We start from the raw sequence: 20,390 nt of genomic DNA, 5'->3' as shown, positions 1-20,390 counted from the left end.
ACAACCAAGACTAATCTACCCAGCAAGGCTATCATTTAAAATTGAAGGAGAAATGAAGAACTTCCTAGACAAGCAAAAGCTAATGGAATTCATTACCACCAAACCAGTATTACAAGAAATGTTAAGGGATCTTCTTGAGAGAGGAGTAGGAAGAGGTGAAGGAGAGGAGAAGAAGAAGGAGAAAGGAAGAAGGAGCAGGAGAAGAAGATGAAGAAGGAGGAGGAAGGAACAGAGGAGCAGAGTTAGAAAGAATAAAATGGCAATAAAACTTAGCTATCAATACTCACTTTAAATGTAAATGGTTTAAATGCTCCAATAAAAAGACAGAAGAAAGCTGAATGGATGAATGTTGCAAGCCCCATACCTACTCTGTCTACAGAGGACCACCTCAGAATGAGAGATATACACAGAGTAAGAGTAAAGGTTTGGAAGAAGGTATTTCATGCAAATGGAAATAAAAAAAAACTGGGGTAACAATACTTATATCATACAAAATAGACTTTAAAACAAAGGCTGTAATAAGAGACAAAGAAGAATGATACATAATGATAAAGAAAAAATCCAACAAGAGGATACAACCCTTGTAAACATTTATGTACACAACATAGGAGCACCTAAATATATAGAGCAAATCTTGATGAACATTAAGGGAGAGATCAACAGTAATACAATCATAGTAGGAGATTTTAATACCCCATTGACATCAATGGATAGATCTTCCAGACAGAATATCAACAAAGAAATAGTCGCCTTAGATGACACACTAGATCAGATGGATTTAATTGATGTCTTCACAGCATTTCATTCCAAAGGAACCGCATATACAGTCTTCTCAAGTGGATATTGAACAATTTTCTAGAATACACCACATGTTAGGACACAAAACAAGACTCAATAAGTTTAAGAGGACTGAAATCATATCAAGCATCTTCTCTGACCATAATGGTGTCAGAGAAGGTGACACCATAATGGTGAAACTAGAAATCAATTACAAGAAAAAAACAACTCAAAAACATACAAAGACATGGACAGTAAATAACATGTTACTAAACAATAAATGGGTTAACAATGAGATCAAGGAAGAAACAAAAGATACTGGGAAACAAATAAAAATAAGAACACAACAACCCCAAATCTATGAGACATAGCAAAAACAATCTTCAGAATATTCATAGCATTACAGTCCTACTGCAAGAAACAAGAAAAAGCTTAAATAAACAATCTAACTTTACACTTAAGGGAACTTAAAGAAAAGAAAATCAAAGTCCCAAGTGAGTAGAAAAATAATAAAGATCAGAACAGAAATAAACAATATAATCTAGAAAAGCAATGCAAAAGATCAATACAATTAAATACTGGTTCTCTGAAAGAAATGAGAAAAATAAACAAACAAACAAACAAAAACCTTTAACCAGACTAGTCATGAAAAAAGAGACCGGACCCAAATAAATAAAATCATAAATTAAATAGAAATAATAACAGACACCAAAGAAATACAAAGGACTACAAGAAAGTGTTATGATATGCCAATAAGTTGGACAATCTGGAAGAAAAGGATAAATCCTAGAAACATAACAGTCTTTCAAAGTGGAATCAGGAAGAATTATAAAAGGTGAATACAATTACAACTAATGAAATTGAAGTGCCCTGGCAGGTATGGCTCAGCTGGTTGGACATTGCCCCATAACCAAAAAGTTGCAGGTTTGATTCCCAGTCAGGGCACACACCGAGATTGAGGGTTCAATCCTTGTCTGGGCGTGGGAGCATGCAACCTGTGGCCTGGATGCATAGGACCCCTAGTCCAAAAGCGAATGATCCCCAGTCCAGGCACCAACCACTGGTCTGGGCACAGATGCATATGGGAGGCATCCAACGATGCTTCTCTCTCACATTGATGTTCTCTCTCTCCCTTCCTCTCACTCTAAAAAAGAAAGTGATGAAAACAAATGTCTTTGTAGAGCAAAGCTTGTGGTTGGTGGTGCTGTCTCACTGGTGAGTAGTAGGTAGTGAAGCAGGGAGTCCCGCACCGTGTGGAGCCTGAAGCCCCTGGCCTCCCACCAGCATGGAATACTTCATTGGCATCCAGGGCCCCAATTTTGTCCTTGTTGCCAAAACAGGGCTGTTGAGCAGGTGGCCACTACCAGTATAGTCCAGAAGAAGGACAATCTGACAAGATATTTAAGATGAGTGAAAAATCTTACTCCTACATATTGGAGAGGCTGGAGACACCGTACAGTTTGCAGAATATGGTCAGAAAAATGTGCAACTTTATAAGATAAGAAATGGTTATGAACTGTCTCCCACAGAGGCAGCTAATTTCACACAGGGAACCTGGCTAACTGTCTTCAGAGTCAGACCCCATATCGTGTCAACCTCATCCTGGCTGGTGATGATGAACATGAGTGTCTGGTGTTCTACTACATGGACTGCCTGGCAGCCTTGGCCAAGGCCCCTTTCACAGCACATGGCTATGGTGACTTCCTGGACTGGACTACACACCAACTTTCTCATGTGAGATGATGGTAGAGAGGATATTTGGAGATCTTCTTGCCAATCCCTTCTAGCCTGCAAAGTTTCTTTTGTGAAATCAGCTGACAGTCTGTTGGGAACTTCCCTGTAGGTTACTAACTGCTTTTCTCTTGCTGCTTTTCAGACTCTCTGATTATCTATCTCTTCCAGCTAAGATGGAGGCATAGGTGGATGCACCATACTCCATGCACAACCAAGATTAGAACAACAACAATTTAGCAGAATAACACCCAGAACTGATAGGGAATTTATCTGAATGGAAGTCAGCCAGCCAAGAAGTTGAAGTAGACCCATTCATCCAGACCGGTAGGAGGGGCGGAGAGGAGCAGCCAGGCATGGGTCACGGCAGGGGTCTCAGAAAGAGCAGAGAGAGTTGGGCGAAATAAGGCAACTGAGGCGTGTAAGACATCTGGGGCTCACAAGATTGCAGCGGGCGGACCCTGAGTACACAAGCGGCAGCTGGCAGACCCAGTGAGGCAGCAATTGTGGAGCAGGGCAGAACGTGCAACCCAGGATCCCAGAGAAGGGACTGAAAGTCCCAGGAGAACGGAGCTACCACCATTGTTCCCTCCTGCCACGCCCCCACTCCCGCCCCCACATACAATGTCACAATCCAGCAACTGGAGGCCCAGCCCTGGTGAACACCTAAGTCTCCGCCCCCTCATCCTAACAGGAGTGACCAGACCCCCCCCCAAAAAAGAGAGAGACATGTCTCAGAAGAACAAATCAATGCCCCAGGACTCATCATTTTAAGTGGCGAGAGATAGCCAACCTATCAGATGCACAGTTCAAAACACTGGTGATCAGGAAGCTCATAGAATTGGTTGATTGTGGGCGCAAATGAGATGAACAAATGCAGGTTACCATAAAAGACATGAAGGAAAATGCACAGGGAACAGATACCTGATGGGAAGGAAACTGGGACTCAAACAATAGAGTGGACCAGAAGGAAGAAAGAAACAACCAAACAGGAAAGAATGGAGAAATAAGAATTCAAAAGAATGAGGAGAAGCTTAAGAACCTCCAAGACATCTTTAAATGTCCCAACATCCGAATTATAGGGGTACCAGAAGGGGAAGAGAAGAGCAACATGTGGAAAAGTTATTTGGACAAATAATAAAGGAGAACTTCCCCAATCTGGCAAAGGAAATAGACTTCCAGGATGTCCAGGAAGCTCAGAGAGTCCCAAAGAAGTTGGACTCAAGAAGAAACACACCAAGGCACATCATAATTACATTAGCCAAGATTAAAATGAAGGAGAGAATCCTAGAAGTAGGAAGACATAAGGAGACAGTTACCTACGAAGGAGTTCCCATCAGACTGTCAGCTGATTTCTCAAAAGAGACCTTACAGGCAAGAAGGGGCTGGAAAGAAGTATTCCAAGTCATGAAAGGCAAGGACCTACATCCCAGATTACTCTATCCAGCATAGCTTTCATTTAGAATGGAAGGGCAGTTAAAGTGCTTCTCAGATAAGGTCAAGTTAAAGGAGTTCATCATCACCAAGCCCTTATTATGTGAAATGTTTAAAGGGACTTATCTAAGAAAAGAAGATAAAGAAGAAACATGTATAGTAAAAGGACAGCAAACTCACAATTATGAACAACCACACCTAAAGCAAAACCAAAGAAACTAAGCAAACAACTAGAACAGGAACAGAACCCCAGAAATGGAGATCACATGGAGGGTTCGCACAGGGGAGTGGGAGGAGGAGCGAGGTGAAAAGGTACAGAGAATAAGTAGCATAGATTGTAGGTTGAAAATAGATAGGGGGAGGGTACGAATAGTATGGGAAATGTAGAAGCTAAAGAACTTACAAGTAGACACATGGACATAAATAAAGGGGGGGGATCTGGGTGGGAGAGGGTGTACAGGGTGGAGGGGAGTGAAGGGGGGAAATGGGACAGCTGTAATAGCATAATCAATAAAATATATTTTTAAAAGGCTCTCTGATTATCTTTAAACTTTGATATTTTAATTTGATATATCTTGGAGTGGACTCTTTGCACACATCCTGTTTAGTACTCTCTGTGCTTCCCTGGACTTGCATGTCTATTTCCTTCAGCAAATTAGGGAAATTTTTTTCCTGATTTTTAAGACACAGATTTCCAATTTCTGGTTCTTTCTCTTCTCCTTCTGTCACCCCTGTGATGTGAAGTTGGAACGCTGAAGTTGTCCCAGAGGCTACATACACACTCCTCATTTTTTTGGATTCTTTTTTCTTCTTGTTCTGATTGCCTGGGGTTTTTTTTGTTTGTTTTTGTTTGTTGTTTGTCTGTCTGTTTTTTTGTTTTTTGCTTCTTTATGTTCCAAATCTTTGATTTGATTCTTGGCTTCATCCATTCTACTGTTGTTTCTCTATAAATATTTCATTTCAGTAGTGTATCCTTCATTTCTGAATGTATCTTTTTTTATGCTGTTGAGGCCCTCAGTAAATTCCCTGAGGATTCTTATAATCAGTGTTTTTGAATTCTGCATTTGATAGATTGCTTATCTCCATTTTGTTTAGTTCTTTTCTTGGAGTTTTGATCTGTTTCTTTCATCTGGGCCATATTTCTTTGTCTCCTCATTTTGGCAGCCTCCCTGTGTTTGTTTCTATGTATTAGGTGGAGCTGGCTGTGACTCCTTATCTTGGTAGCATGGCCTAATGTAGTAGGTGTCCTGTAGGGTCCAGTGGCACAGCCTCCCCTATCACCCAAGCTGGGTACCTGAGGTGCACCCTTCATGTGGGCTGAGGACACTCTCCTCTTGTAGTTGAGCCTTGGTTGCTATTGGCAGATCAATGGGAGGGATTTACCCATGCAAGTTATCCAGCAAACATTAGATGTGACAACTTACCTCCAACCTCCACCATCTGTGGAGTATCATCTGTGCATGGGCAGGGTGGTGGTGCTCCAACATGGTCTGTAGCTGTTCACTGAGTTTGCTGGCCCTGGGTTTTTTTTGGGTTGTGCAGGCCAAAGTCAGCCCCCACCTGTGTTTTGCCCAGGGCCACCCTGCCTGAGCTATAAAGCTATCTGAGATGAATGCTACTTGTGCTAGGTTTGGAGGTTCCCAGGTGAAGCGAAGTTATGAACCTAGGCTGGCTGATGCTTGTGCTGGGCCTGGGGCCACTTAACTAGAAGCATGGGGGCTGAGGGTTCCCTGAGATTGGCTGTTGCTTATTTGATAGGATTTAGGAAGTTGTGAAGCATGAGCCAAGATCTGTCATTCATGTGGAAGATTTTCTGTTAACAGCTTGGGTGGGCCCATTTGTTAGATGAGATGGAGCCTCAGAGAATATCCATGGTGGGACTGTTTATCCAGGGTGATGGAATCTCAGATACGGCACCCACCTTCTGGCTTTGTGGCTCTGAGCAGGGATTATTGAGAAAGGGACAATGGCCTTTCAGTCTGGGAAAGATAGATGTCCCCCAGCTCTTGCCTTGATGCCAAAGCATTTACTTCCTCCCTGTATGCCACTGGTGCATTTTAAGCTCCTATGTCAGTGCTGGAGCTCAGAGAAAGTAAGCTTGAGTAGGTCCATGTGTGGGTTCTTTAAGAGGAATTGCTTGAGGCTCCAGCAGTTTCTTCCCCCAACTGAGTTCCTGCTAATTTTTGCAGCCAGAAGTTGTGGGGACTTATCTTCCTGGCACTGAAACCCTGGGCTGGGGGCCTGGTGTGGGCCTGGGACTCCTTGCTCCTCAGATATTCCCCCTGAATTTTTGCCTACCACATATAGGTCTGGGACCAGCCCATTCCATGTCTCTGCCCCTCTTATCAATCTGGATGGATGTGATTTCTTTAATTCCATAGTTGTCAGACTTCTGTTCAATGCAATTTCTGATGGTTCTGAGTGATGGTTGTTCTATAATTTAGTTGTAATTTTGATGTGGTTGTAGATGGAGGTGAGCAATGTTTACCTATGCTGCCATCTTGAACAGAAGTCTAAATTGCTTTTGAATGGGAGCTTTCTTTGCAGTACTTTAAGATCTGTAAGACATATTGTTACAGAACACAACAAGGGGGGCCTGGGATGATATACTATTATTGAAAGAAGGCCCCGGGTCCGTTATGTCCGCCGCCAGAGGAAAGACTTCTCTCAATGCCAGAGATTTGTGAAAAGGAAAGGAAATGTTTATTTAATGCTATACTAACTTAAAGTAGTGACCTAATGTCTTCACCAAAATCCCAAAGTCCCTTAAAACACCCACAAACACACAGTCCTTCCTTCCTTCCCCTTTTGCCCAGTCCAGGGTACCGTATCTCAGGAAAGGAAATAGAAGCCCATGGCTTAGGCAGTCCTCTGGTTCTTCCCAGTTAGTAACCCCTCTCAATTGGGAGACCTCCCTGGATTCCCGGCACCCTCGGCTGAGTCGTCAGGATCTCTGCTAAAACCAGGTGGTGGTTCCCCCTTCTAAAGCTGTGGGGGTCCCCACTCTGCCAGGCCGCGTGGTTCTCTTCTCCAGGGCTGCTGCGTGGTTCCCTCTCTCTGGGATGCGGGAGTCTCCACTCCGTCAAGTCCGCGTGGTTCTTCCTCTCTCAGGGCTGCACATGGTTCTCCTCCTCAGGGCTGTGCATGGCTCTCCTCCTCAATGGCCGCCAAGTTTGGGTTTTAAATCCCCGCGGCCAATCTTTTTCTGCAGCCCCATTTCCGACTCCTCCCACACTCGGCTTCACATGCCAGAACTCGTGTCCTTCCAGCTTTACTGGGCTGCCATCATGAATCTGGGCAGGCGTGGCCCCATGTCCTGGAGCCAGTCCTCTCTGAGCTCCCACGCAGGCGCTGTAACTCAGGGAACACCCCCCCCCCCAGTTACATCTGGGTGGGGAAGTTACTTCCATTCCCCTGGCTTAGAGCTGATCACAGCTACTTAACATATCTATGCAACCAGTCAAAGGCTATAGATATGCCAAACGACCTCACCAGAGCTTAGCTGCAAGGCTTTTGCTATGCTAAACAGCTCTCAATTGCCCTGCTCCATTTGTCCCTTCCCCCAACCCACACCCTGGGTGGGGCGGGGGATGGAGACATCTTAAAATCTCCTGGACACCTTAAGTTCTGGACCACATTTCAAATGCCCATTTGGGGTCCCCCTCTTGGCTGCACCCTGTAACAATATCATGGAAATTTACTGCTGTGGAAAACGAAGAGTGTTTAAATCACATAGGGAAAGGGAAAGGGCTTGCTGTTTTTCCTTTTGATTAATTGCTGTAAGATTTTCTTCAGGTGGCTGTGGGGGTTTCATATTTTCTTTAGATTGTTAGGCACCACTGAATCTCCTTCAGGACAGCTTGATGCCATATGAATTCTGCCATTTTGCTAGCGCTTGTAGCATCCAGCACACGCGAGAACCAATATCGGAGACTTTCAGGGGTTCAAAGATGTTATTTTATTGGCCAAGTTTAACCTGCGCAGGGGCGAACTCTCAAAGTGTCCAGCGACACAGTGCCCACAAGGAGCTGCAAACGAGAGCCGCCGCGAGTGCGTACAACTACTTTCTTATATAGGGGCGGGCAAGCAAGCGTTATACAGAAGCAGACGTGGCAGTTAGCAATTCGCTTACAGAGACCGTGCACGGGAATTTCAAACCAAGCATTTTTGCATAAGGCGGGAAGGCAGGCTGTTTGTTCATTAACCTAGTAATCTCCTGGCTCTAGCTAGCTAGTTTTCTATTTTCTCATTAAAAACTACAAAGCACTACTTATCTAGCCTACTCAGGGGAGAGCGTCTGCTAGACACAGGATGTTTGCTTAACTGCCCTGTGTCTCCCTTATCATTTCCTTTTAGCTACAATGTGGTTCTTGTCTATTAGAGGAAATTTAGTTCTTAATTTCCTTATTCCCAACACGCTGATTAGGCTTGTAGATCTACCACTCCATTAGAACTATTAACTCCATTCATATTAATTTTTGTTACAAATCTTACAAAGAGGAGTGCTTTTGGGGACTTAGGTCCACAATCTATTTTAAAGCTTATATTATATTTTCATAAATTGTTCTTGGAGGCCCAATTATTACCCTTGTCCATCTTGTAAGTTTCATGTCTTTATCATCTTCTAGACCCCTGCTAACGGTGCCACCTACTACTCCTTACTGGTATTTCTTCTTACAGTTGGAAATTGCAAGGGACTTTTACCCCCAAGCCTGTGGTGGCTACCATCTTGTGTCACTGTTGCTAGAAGGCTGACTATCTGAAGAGCTTTCTGAAACTACTAATTCTTGGACACTCCTTGCTCTGCAAATTGAGTCAGTAAATCTTGGCTATGTTTTGGAAAATGTGAAGCTCCCTCATACTCCCCAGCTGATTCTGGTGCAGTCAGGTTTGAAAACCACTTCCAAAGGCAAAAGAACCATCAAAGGAATTTTTAGTAAGGTAGTGAAATTATCAGAGTTGGATTTTAGAAAAATTACTCTGGTATAGTAATGTTGAGAATAGGATCAGCAAAGGGTGGGGGATGGTGAGATGTCTTAGGAGGGGATTGCAGGAAATAAGGAAGTTACCAGCAGAGCCAGTAGCAATGTGAATGGAGTGTAAGAATTGTGAAGAGAGGGTATTTGTGAATGAAAGAAGGAGGAAGCTGGGGATGAATGGTGGCTTCCTATCTAAGACCAATCCATTTAAAAACTCTTTCCTGAAGCCTTATCAAATGTGTATTCATACCTTATTGAATACTCTTATCTGCAAAGGAAAGTGGAAGGTGTATTCTTTTATCTGGACACATTACCATCTAGAATAAATCAGGGTTCTTTAAGGAAGGAAAGAAGGATGGATTTTGGGTGGACAACTGTCTTTGCCACCACAATATTCATGGATTAGAAAACTCAATATCATAAAGATATTTTCCTCACACAAATCTAAATATAGATCCTGTGCAATTCCAATAAAAATTGCAACAGAGGTTTTTAATGGAATTTGACAAACAAATTCTAAAATTCCTATGGAAGAACAAACAGGCAAGAATAGCAAATACAATTTTGAGGAAGAGGGACAAGGTGTGGAGACTTGTCTTTCTAGATATCAAGATGTATTATAAAGGATATAGGGATGTAGACAATATGATGTGGTCCACATATATACAAAAACAGAAAATAATGAATGAATTAGACCCTCATGTTTCCATATGAAAAATTGATATATGACCAAGGTAGCATTACAAATTATTGAGGAAAGAATGAATGGGCTAGTCAAGAAATGCTGTGTCTACCTGGACTATGTTGGGGGAAGGAAGATATTTCTCCACTTGATACCCTTTAAAAATCTACTCCAGGTTGATTAGAGATATAAATGTAAAAGGAAAAACTTTTAAATTAAAAAAATATATATAGTAGAATACAATTTAATTAGAGTAGAAAAAGATTTCTCATCGTTTTCATACCTTTTGCTCTCATATCCCTAAAAAATTTTGAAAAATTATAAATCCTCTTTTACATGTTTAATTTGACATAAGAATGTTTCCATTATAAGTTAAAATACTTATAAAGGATATAATTTCCAATCTATTGTAAATATTGGTATAAAAGTCAAACCCATCCTTTATTATTTTCCATAATTATTTTAAATGAAATATAAATACATAGTAATTTGATACCCACTGTCCACTTGAAAATTAAAGGAATAAGCTCTTCTTTAACAGTCAGAAAATGTATATATATTTGACTTTAATTCATTTTTTCCATTTCACGTCCCCATCAGATTGTATCTTAATGTGATGTAATTTATGCTTAAGAAGTCTTTTATTGATCACCCTGTAAACATCATAGCTAAAAGCTATTAATTTTTTTTCCAATTGAGTTATTGTAATCATTATTATTGGTATAAAATTGCACAAAATGTAAATATATGATACATTTTGATAAATGAATAGAAAACAAAAAGTCAAATTTTATTAGTAATGCAAACTTTAGCGAGTTGGGTCATTTTTCCCTCCCATGTATATATGGATGGATACTACTTGTTGCTAGAATAAGAGTTCAGTGTCAATTTTATTTGTGTTTTATTTTTATAGATATACACACTGAGAAACTTGTTCAAATGTATAAGAATATGAGAATATGCCTTAGCCAGTGTGGCTCAGTTGGTTGGAGCATTGTCCCATATGCCAAAAGTTTGGGGTTCCATGTCTGGTCAGGGACCATGCCTAAGTTGCAGATTTTATCCCTGGTTAGGGTGTGTAAGGCAACCTTTCACATCGATGTTTCTCTCTTTCTCTCTTCCTTCCTCTCTCCCTAAAATCAATAAATATAGTTTAAAAATTGAAAAAAGAATATGAGATATAGCTTTCTTTTTTTAAGATTTTATTTATTTATTTTTAGAGAGGGAAGGGAGGAAGAGAGAGAGAGAGAGAGAGAGAGAGAGAGAGAGAGAGAGAGAGAGAGAGAGAGAGAGACATCAATGTGCGGTTGCTGGGGTTATGGCCTGCAACCCAGGAATGTACCCTGGCTGGGAATCGAACCTGGGGCACTTTGGTTCCCAGCCCATGCTCAATCCACTGAGCTACGCCAGCCAGGCGAGATATAGCTTTCTAATAGAGTGAAATTTAATTATTTGAACTCGGAGTTGTTTGCCAAAAACCACAGAGTGATGTATCAGAAATGTCTTTTTATGATCTATTGTCACATTACCTGATTATATTTTCCTTCAAATTTGTTGAAAGCAAAATTGGAAACCACCTGACTTGCAAATGAATTTGTTACTTATGCACTAGAGTCATTCACAGTTTCAATTTCTCAGAACTATACCCAAAAGTCTATTTAGATAACTAGTAAATATACCAGCTTACTTTTTCACTTGGGGGTAATTTATTTAACTTGATATCCTCAGAAAGGATTGGAAAAATAAAAAAAAATGTTAATTTGAATGAATTTTCACCAACATAGTGTTTTAAATCAAAAGCTTCTATTTTATCTTGTGCTGTAAATATATTTTCATCAAAACTTTTTAGAGCTACTGATTTATTCAAGTTATGGAAAATGCCCACCATATAATCTAGTTGGCAGAGTCAGTCCTACTGTGTTTTAAAAAGTCTGACTTTTAAAAATTTAAATAAAATGTGTTAATGCATTCCTTATAACAAGTATCTCATGTCTGAATTCTAATTCTAAGATAGGTGAGTCAGAGAATCTTGCCATGAGTTTATTGCCTAGATGAAATCAGGTGCTACTCCTTCAGTATTTCTTACCAAAGCTCTCATTGCTTTGTTCTCATGGATCCATCTCTCAAGAACAGAAAAAGACACAAGAGTTTGATTAGTGGAGGCTTCCTCAACATTAGTATTTTTATTTATTTCTTTTTTTAAAGTACTTTATAGTGTTTTTTTTTAGATTTTATTTATTTATTTATTTATTTATTTATTTATTTATTTATTTATTTATAGAGAGGGGAAGGGAGGGAGAAAAAGAGAGAGAGAATCAATGTGTGGTTGCCTCTCACATGGCTCCAACTGGGGACCTGGCCTGCAACCCAGGCATGTACCCTGACTGGGAATCGAACCTGCGATGCTTTGGTTCGCAGCCCACGCTCAATCCACTGAGCTACACCAGCCAAGGCTAACATCAGTACTTTTTTGTATCTCCCCTCAACCTATTATTTTTTTTTTAATTTAAACAAATGGAGGAGTTAAAAGAATTGTACACAAATATCCATATCCTTGACACCTAGGTTCTGCAATTAACATTTCACTATGTTTACTTTATTACCTATCTCACATATATCCATTTCCTTATCCATTCTTTAACCCATGTTATATTTTTATACATTTCAAAGGAAGTTTCAGACATTTACTCCTTAAGCATTTCAGCATGCATATTATTTGCTTTTATTTTCTTGAGTTAGTCAATCTTCATTCCCACCCCAGAAGGAACCACTGTTCTGATTTTTTTCATTGTAAATTCAGATTTTCTGTTCTATCATTTCATACAGATATAATATGTACACTTTTAACATCAATATTTTGATTTGCTTCTTTGTTTTGGTCATCAGAGGTTTTATACTTAGGGCAAAAACAACAACAATACTAAGATTCAGGTTGGGCAAAAGCAGACAAGCACTTGTGAAAGGAAAGGTGAAAAAAGAGATCCAGAAGGAATCCATCACACATGCATTCTGAAATATTTCAGTTTTAGGAAAAAAATAGGTATGAAAATGAGGATCTGGAAATCAATTCCTTCAAAGATATCCATAGTCTTAACACCTTCAAATCTTCATATACCCTTAGGGAATGTGTGTGCCCTAGACACACACTCCTCCTAGATCACTCTCCTGGACAAGAGGCATAAAGTACAAACCATAAAGGAAAAATTAGTAAATTTAATTATATTAAATTTAAAACTTCTGAAGAAGAATAGATATCATAAATAAGATATTTACAACATGTAAGAGATACATGATTACATCTCCCCAGCTGGTGTAGCTCAGTGGATTGAGCATGGCCTGTGAACCAAAGGGTCACCAGTTCGATTCTCAGTTGTGGCACATGCCTGGGTTGTGGGCCACGTCCCCAGTAGAGGGAACGTAAGAGGCAGCCACACATTGATGTTTCTCTCCCTCCCTTCCCCTCTCTCTAAAAATAAATATATAAATAAATAAAATCTTTTAAAAAAGAGATACATGATTAGCATCTGAATAAAGAGCTTCTTCTTCAAAAAAGGATTAAAGACAAACAGCTCAACAGAAAATGAACAAAAGATTCAAGTAGACAATATATAAAATAAAATGTGGATAATATGAAAATATGTTCAGTTTCACTAGTAATCAGAGATATGCAGGTTAAAATAAGAAGAACCCAAGAGAAATGAAAGTATGTGTCCACAAAAAGACTTACAAGACTGTTCATGGTGTTATAGAACCAGCCAATGGTGTTTTGGAACAGCTATGGGGTTTCATTGCCCACTACCAAGAAACATGACTCCCAAGGCAACAGTTTGTTGAAAAAGGCAAGGGGTTGTTTATTCAAAAGTTATATAGATTTAAAATAATGGCAGATTTTTCTATTAAGTCCTGCTCCCTTTAAAAACACTCTAAAACAAATAGCCCTGCCTCCCTCTGCCTTGCCAGACCAGTTTCAGAACACATTACTCAGAGGTACTACCTTTCAGAAAAGCAGAAGTCTGCAGCTCAGCATTCCCAGTCACAGTTCAGCTCCAAGCATCTCTCATGTCTCTGTGTGAGTGGCCAGGCAGATACCCACAGCTCTACCGGCTCTGTTGCCATCTTCTTCAGGTGGACCCACACACAGACCTCCAGGCAGACCTCCACTCCTTGTGGCAGACACCTGTTACTTGGCCAACCCTAATTTTATTTTTTTGTTTTATTTTTTTAATATATTTTATTGATTATGCTATTACAGCTGTCCCATTTCCCCCCTTCACTCCCCTCCACCCTGTACACCCTCTCCCACCCATATCCCCCCCTTTAGTTATGTCCATGTGTCATACTTGTAAGTTCTTTAGCTTCTACATTTCCCATACTATTCTTACCCTCCCCCTATCTATTTTCAACCTACAATCTATGCTACTTATTCTCTGTACCTTTTCCCCCTCTCTCCTCCTCCCACTCCCCTGTTGCTAACCCTCCATGTGATCTCCATTTCTGTGGTTCTGTTCCTGTTCTAGTTGTTTGCTTAGTTTCTTTTGGTTTTGCTTTAGGTGTGGTTGTTCATAATTGTGAGTTTGCTGTCCTTTTACTATACATGTTTCTTCTTTATCTTCTTTTCTTAGATAAGTCCCTTTAACATTTCACATAATAAGGGCTTGGTGATGATGAACTCCTTTAACTTGACCTTATCTGAGAAGCACTTTAACTGCCCTTCCATTCTAAATGAAAGCTATGCTGGATAGAGTAATCTGGGATGTAGGTCCTTGCCTTTCATGACTTGGAATACTTCTTTCCAGCCCCTTCTTGCCTGTAAGGTCTCTTTTGAGAAATCAGCTGACAGTCTGATGGGAACTCCTTTGTAGGTGACTGTCCCCTTATCTCTTGCTGCTTCTAGGATTCTCTCCTTCGTTTTTACCTTGGCTAATGTAATTATGATGTGCCTTGGTGTGTTTCTTCTTGGGTCCAACTTCTTTGGGACTTTCTGAGCTTCCTGGACTTCCTGGAAGTCTATTTCCTTTGCTAGAATAGGGAAGTTCTCCTTTATTATTTGTTCAAATACATGTTCAATCTGTTGCTCTACCTCTTCCCCTTCTGGTACCCCTATAATTCGGATGTTGGTACATTTAAAGATGTCCTGGAGGTTCCTAAGCTTCTCCTCGTTTTTTTGAATTCTTATTTCTCCATTCTTTCCTGTTTGGTTGTTTCTTTCTTCCTTCTGGTCCACTCTATTGTTTTGAGTCCCAGTTTCCTTCCCATCAGTATCGGTTCCCTGTGCATCTTCCTGCATCTCATTTATGGTAACCTGCATTTGTTCATCTCATTTGCACCCCAAATCAACCAATTCTGTGAGCTTCCTGATCACCAGTGTTTTGAACTGTGCATCTGATAGATTGGCTATCTCTCGGCCGCTTAAAATGATGAGTCCTGGTGTTACAGAACACAACAAGGGGGGGCCTGGGACGATATACTATTATTGAAAGAAGGCCCCGGGTCCGTTATGTCCGCTGCCCTAGGAAAGACGTCTCTCAATGCCAGAGATTCGTGAAAAGGAAAGAAAATGTTTATTTAATGCTATACTAACTTAAAGTAGTGACCTAATGTCTTTATCAAAAAATCCTAAAGTCTCTAAAAACACCCACAAACACACAGTCCTTCCTTCCTTCCCCCTTTGCCCAGTCCAGAGTACCGTATCTCAGGAAAGGAAATAGAAGTCCATGGCTCAGGCAGTCCTCTGGTTCTTCTCAGTTAGTAATCCCTCTCGACTGGGAGACCTCCCTGGGTTCCTGGCACCCTCGGCTGAGTCGCCAGGATCTCTGCTAAAACCAGGTTTGGTTCCCCCTTCTAAAGCTGTGGGGGTCCCCACTCTGCCAGGCATGTGATCCTCTCTCTCAGGGCCACGGGAGTCTCCACTCTGTCAAGGCTGCGTGCTTCCCTCTCTCAGGGCTGCAGGAAGGGAGAGTCCCCACTCTGCCAAAACTGCATGGTTCTCTCCTCCAGGGCTGCTGCGTGGTTCTCCCTCTCTCAGGGCTGCAGCAGTCTCCACTCTGTCAAGTCCGCGTGGTTCTCTCCCAATGGCTGCCGTGTCTGGGTTTAAATCCCCCGCGCCAATCTTCTTCTGCAGCCCCATTTTCGACTCCTCCTACACTTGGGCACACTTGCCCTCAATCTGCTGTCTTCTCCAGCTTTTCTGGTCGCCATCGTGGGTCTGGGCAGGTGTCACCCCATGTCATGGAGCCAATCTTCTCCCAGCTCCCACGCAGGCACTGTAACTCAGGGGACCTGCCTCCCAGGTCCCATCTTGGGGGGCGAAGGTCCCTTTCCATCCCCCTAGCCTTGAGCATGGCCATAGCTATTTAGCATATCTAAGTGACCAGCCAAAGGCTATAGGTATGCTAAATGACCATGCCATGGATTAGCTGCAAAGCTGCCCTGCATGTTCTTGCTCTGTGTGCCCCTTCCCCCAACTCACACCTGTGGGGGAAGGGGTGAAGACACCTTAAAATCTCTTGGACACCTTGAGTTCTGGACCCCATTTCAAATGACTATTTGGGGTCCCCCCTCTTTGCTGCACCCTGTAACACTGGGGCATTGATCTGTTCTTCTGTTTGAGACATCTCTCTCTCTCTCTCTCTCTCTTTTTTGGTCTGGTTGCTCCTGTTATGGTAAGGGGCGGAGCCTTAGGTGTTCACCAGGGCTGGGCACCCCAGTCGCTAGATTGTGATGTTGTATGTGGGGGCATGGGCAGGAGGGAACAATGGTGGTAGCTCCGTTCTCCTGGGACTTCAGTCCCTTCTCTGGGATCCTGGGTTGCACGTTCTGCCCTGCTCCACAATTGCTGCCTCACTGGGTCTGCCAGCTGCCGCTTGTGTACTCAGGGTCTGCCCGCTGCAATCTTGTGAGCCCCAGATGTCTTACACGCCCTCAGTTGCCTTATTCGCCCAACTCTCTCTGCTCTTTCTGAGACCCCTGCCGTGACCCATGCCTGGCTGCTCCTCTCCGCCCCTCCTACCGGTCTGGATGAATGGGTCTACTTCAACTTCTTGGCTGGCTGACTTCCATTCAGATAAATTCCCTGTCAATTCTGGGTGTTATTCTGCCTCTAAATTGTTGTTGTTCTAACCTTGGTTGTGCATGGAGGTATGGTGCATCCACCTATGCCTCTATCTTGCCAGAAGTCGGCCAACCCTAATTTTAAATGCTCAGCTCAGAACTTCCTGTGTGACCTAACATCTGGCTCTTCCTATCATGCATTAGTATCCGCCATTTTTGTTAGCTCCCCAGTGTCTGTGACCCCGTTTTCGCTGCCATCTTTAGTTAGGGAAAGAGTTCCAAGCCATGCACAGACATCTGGGGTGGACCTCTGCCCCTGCAGCTCATGCAGCACTGCATCAGCTTCCCTTTGGCTGTGTCCTGAGTCTTTCTGCTGAGTCACCCTGCCAGCGCATGTTCTCACAGTCATGTACACAGTTTTGCAGCTTCAGCAGATCTTTCCTTCAGGAAGGGATGGGCTGTTAATCTGACTTTGTTATGCAACATGCCATAAACTTTATATTTTTCACTATTCCCCGCCCATTTCCAGACTGAAGGCAGGATTGTGGGGGTGTTCCCCTATTATTTGGGGACACATGCTCTGTACCTCATTACAATGGCAGTTTTTTTTATTGTAGTATTTAATTACATTTTCATTTAAAGTAATTGTTGATAGATATATATTTATTACCATTTTATTATTCATATTTTAAAGTATATATTATTGATTATGCTATTACAGTTGTCCCATTTTTTTCTCCCCTTTATCCCCCTGCACCCGGTATTCTCATTCTCTCCATCATTCCCCCTCTAGCTCATGTGGATGGGTCATAGATATAAGTTCTTTGACTTCTCCATTTCTTATAATACTATTCTTAACCTTCCCTGTCTATTTTGTACCTACCAATTATGAATCTTATTCCCTGTATCTTCTCCCCCATTCTTCCCACTCCTCCTCCCTGCTCATAACCCTCCATGTGATTTCCATACCTATGATTCTGTTCCTGTTCTAGTTGTTTGCTTAATTTGTTTTTGTTTTTTAGGTTCAGTTGTTGATAGTTGTGTGTTAGTTGTCATTTTACTGTTAATATTTTTGATCATCTTCTATTTCTTAGATAAGCCCCTTTAACAGTTTATGTAATAATGGCTTGGTGATGAATTCCTTTAACTTGACCACATCTGGAAAGCACTTTATGTGCCCTCTCATTCTAAATGATAACTTTGCTGGATAAAGTAATTTTTGATATTACCTTTGATATTGCCTTTCATGACTTCAAATACTTCTTTCCAGCCCCTTCTTGTCTGCAAGTTTTCTTTTGAGAAATCAGCTGATAGTTTTATGGGAGCTCCTTTGTAGGTAACTCTCTTCTCTTGCTGCTTTTAGGATTTTTCCTTATCTTTAATATTTGGCAAGTTAATTATAATATGACTTGGTGTGTCCCTTTTTGGGCCCAATTTGTTTGGGACTCTCTGAGCTTCCTTGACTTGTATGTCTATTTTCTTTGCCAGATTGGGAAAGTTTTATTTCATTAGTATTTCTTTTTTTAAAAGATTTTATTTACTTATTTTTGGACAGAGGGGGAAGAAGAGAGAAAGAGAGGGAGGAAAACTACAATGTGTGGTTGTATCTCTCTCACCCCCTGCTGAGTACTGGCTTGCAACCCAGGCATATGCCCTGACTGGGAATAGAAGTGGCAACCATTTGGTTCATAGCCCAGTGCTCAATCCACTGAGCCACACCAGCCAGGACCTTTCATTAGTATTTCAAATAAGCTTTCAATTCCTTGTTCTTTCTCTTCTTCTGACACTCGTATGGTTTAGTTATTGGAACGTTTAAAGTTGTCCTGGAGATTCCTAAGCCTTGTCTCATTTAAAAAAAAAATTCTATTTCTTCATTCTGTTCCAGTTGGGTATTTCTTCCTTTTGTTCCAAATCTTGATTAGAGTCCTGATTTCCTTCCATTCACTGTTGGTCCCCTGTATATTTTGCTTTATTTTTCTTTGTGTAGTCTTTATTCCTTCCTTCATTTTGTGACTGAGCTCAATCAATTCTCTGAGAATCCTTATTACCAGTGTTTTGAACTCTGCATCAGATAGGTTCTCTATCTCCTCGTTTCTTAGATGTTTTTCTGGAGTTTTTGATCTGTTATCTCATTTGGGCCATATTTCTTTGTCTCTGCACAACTGTTACATTGTAAGAGGCGGAGCCTTCGGTATTTGCCAGGGCAGGGCAACCCATGTCCCTGCATTGTGGCACTGTATGTGAGAAATGGGACAGAGAGGGAACAATGCCACTTGCTTGGCTCTTGCTCCACTTTTAGTGACTTTCCCCACTTCCCACATGTGTATTGTGCCCTTCCAGGTACTGCTTTGGTCCTGATTCCTGGGTAGGTGGACATGTGTACGTTCTAAGACCTGGTGAGCCCTCCAATGGACTCTTCTATGAGACTGGCAGTTTCTCTCACCACTGCAACTGCTACAGGATTTTACAACCAAAGGTTTTAAGGTTTTATTTTCCAGGTGCTGGAACCCTGGGTTGCACAGTCTGTCTTGCTCACCCGTTGTTCCTCCTGGTTTATCTGCAGGTGAATGTGGAAGCACCCAGTCTGCCAGTTGGTGCATCACCTGTCTGGTCCGCCAGCTGCCACCTTGCCCTGCATCCTCTCCCTCTCAGCTGCCTGTCTCTGCCCTTCCTACCAGTCTGGACAAATGTTTCTTCTTTAACTTCTTGTTTGTTGTACTTCCATACAGTTCGACTTCCTGGCAGTTTTTGTTTTTTTGTTTTTTTTTGTTTGTTTTGTTTTTGTTTTTAAATTGGTTGTTATCCTTTTGGTTGTGCAAGGAAGGAAAGAATATCTGCCTACACCTCCATCTTGGTCAAAAGTTATTATTCATATTCTATAGTGGCAGTCTTATTCAAAATAGCCAAAAACTGAAAAGAGACCAAGTATCCATCACGAGAAAAATGGAGAAACAAAATATAAAAATATTCATACAATGAAGTTCTACTTAGCAATAAAAAGACACAGACTAGTGACAAATGCAACAATCTAGATGACTCTTAAAACATTATGGTGACTGAAAGAAATTTTCCATGAAAGAGTACATATTGTATCAAGAACAGATGAAACTAATCTATGATGAAAAAACAAAACAAATATAGAATAGTGCTTACCTGGTGGGAGTAAGACAAGGTATTGTCTTGAAGCAGAATTAGGAAATTCTACTGGTTATGGCAATATTCTCTCTATATATATTTTTAAATTTAATTATTATTCAACTACAATTTTCTATGTTTTACTCCCAGCCCAGCCCACCCACCCAGCCCTCCCACCTCCCTCCCATTTCCACCCACCCATAGTTTTTGTTCATGTGTCCTTTATACTTGTTCCTGTAAACTCTTCCCCTTTTCCCCTGAAATTCCCCTGAAATTCCCTCCCCTCTCCCCTCTGGTCACTGTCAGCCTGTTCTCTATTTCAGTGTCTTTGGTTATATATTGCTTGTTTCTTTGTTTTGTTGTTTAGGTTCCTGTTAAAGGTGAGATCATATGGTATTTGTCTTTCACCACCTGGCTTATTTTGCTTAGCATAATGCTTTCCAGTTGCATCCATGCTGTTGCAAAGGGTAGGAGCTCCTTCTTTCTTTTGGCTGCATAGAATTCCATTGTGTAAATGTACCATAGTTTTTTGATCCATTCATTTACTGATGGACATCTAGGTTGCTTCCAACACTTGGCTATTGTAAATTGTGCTGCTATGA

At 41.4% G+C, this 20,390-nt stretch overlaps 1 pseudogene; it reads left to right on the top strand.

Annotated features, from left to right (window-relative positions):
- Nucleotides 1-2,047: 2,047 nt before the first annotated feature.
- Nucleotides 2,048-2,520, top strand: LOC114505514 (annotated as a pseudogene).
- The last annotated feature ends 17,870 nt before the right edge of the window (nucleotides 2,521-20,390 follow it).

Source organism: Phyllostomus discolor, chromosome X, assembly GCF_004126475.2.
Source record: "Phyllostomus discolor isolate MPI-MPIP mPhyDis1 chromosome X, mPhyDis1.pri.v3, whole genome shotgun sequence".
Classification (NCBI taxonomy): Eukaryota; Metazoa; Chordata; class Mammalia; order Chiroptera; family Phyllostomidae; genus Phyllostomus; species Phyllostomus discolor.
The sequence above is the reverse complement of the archived record's forward strand: the minus strand, read 5'-3'. Positions and strand labels throughout refer to the sequence as shown.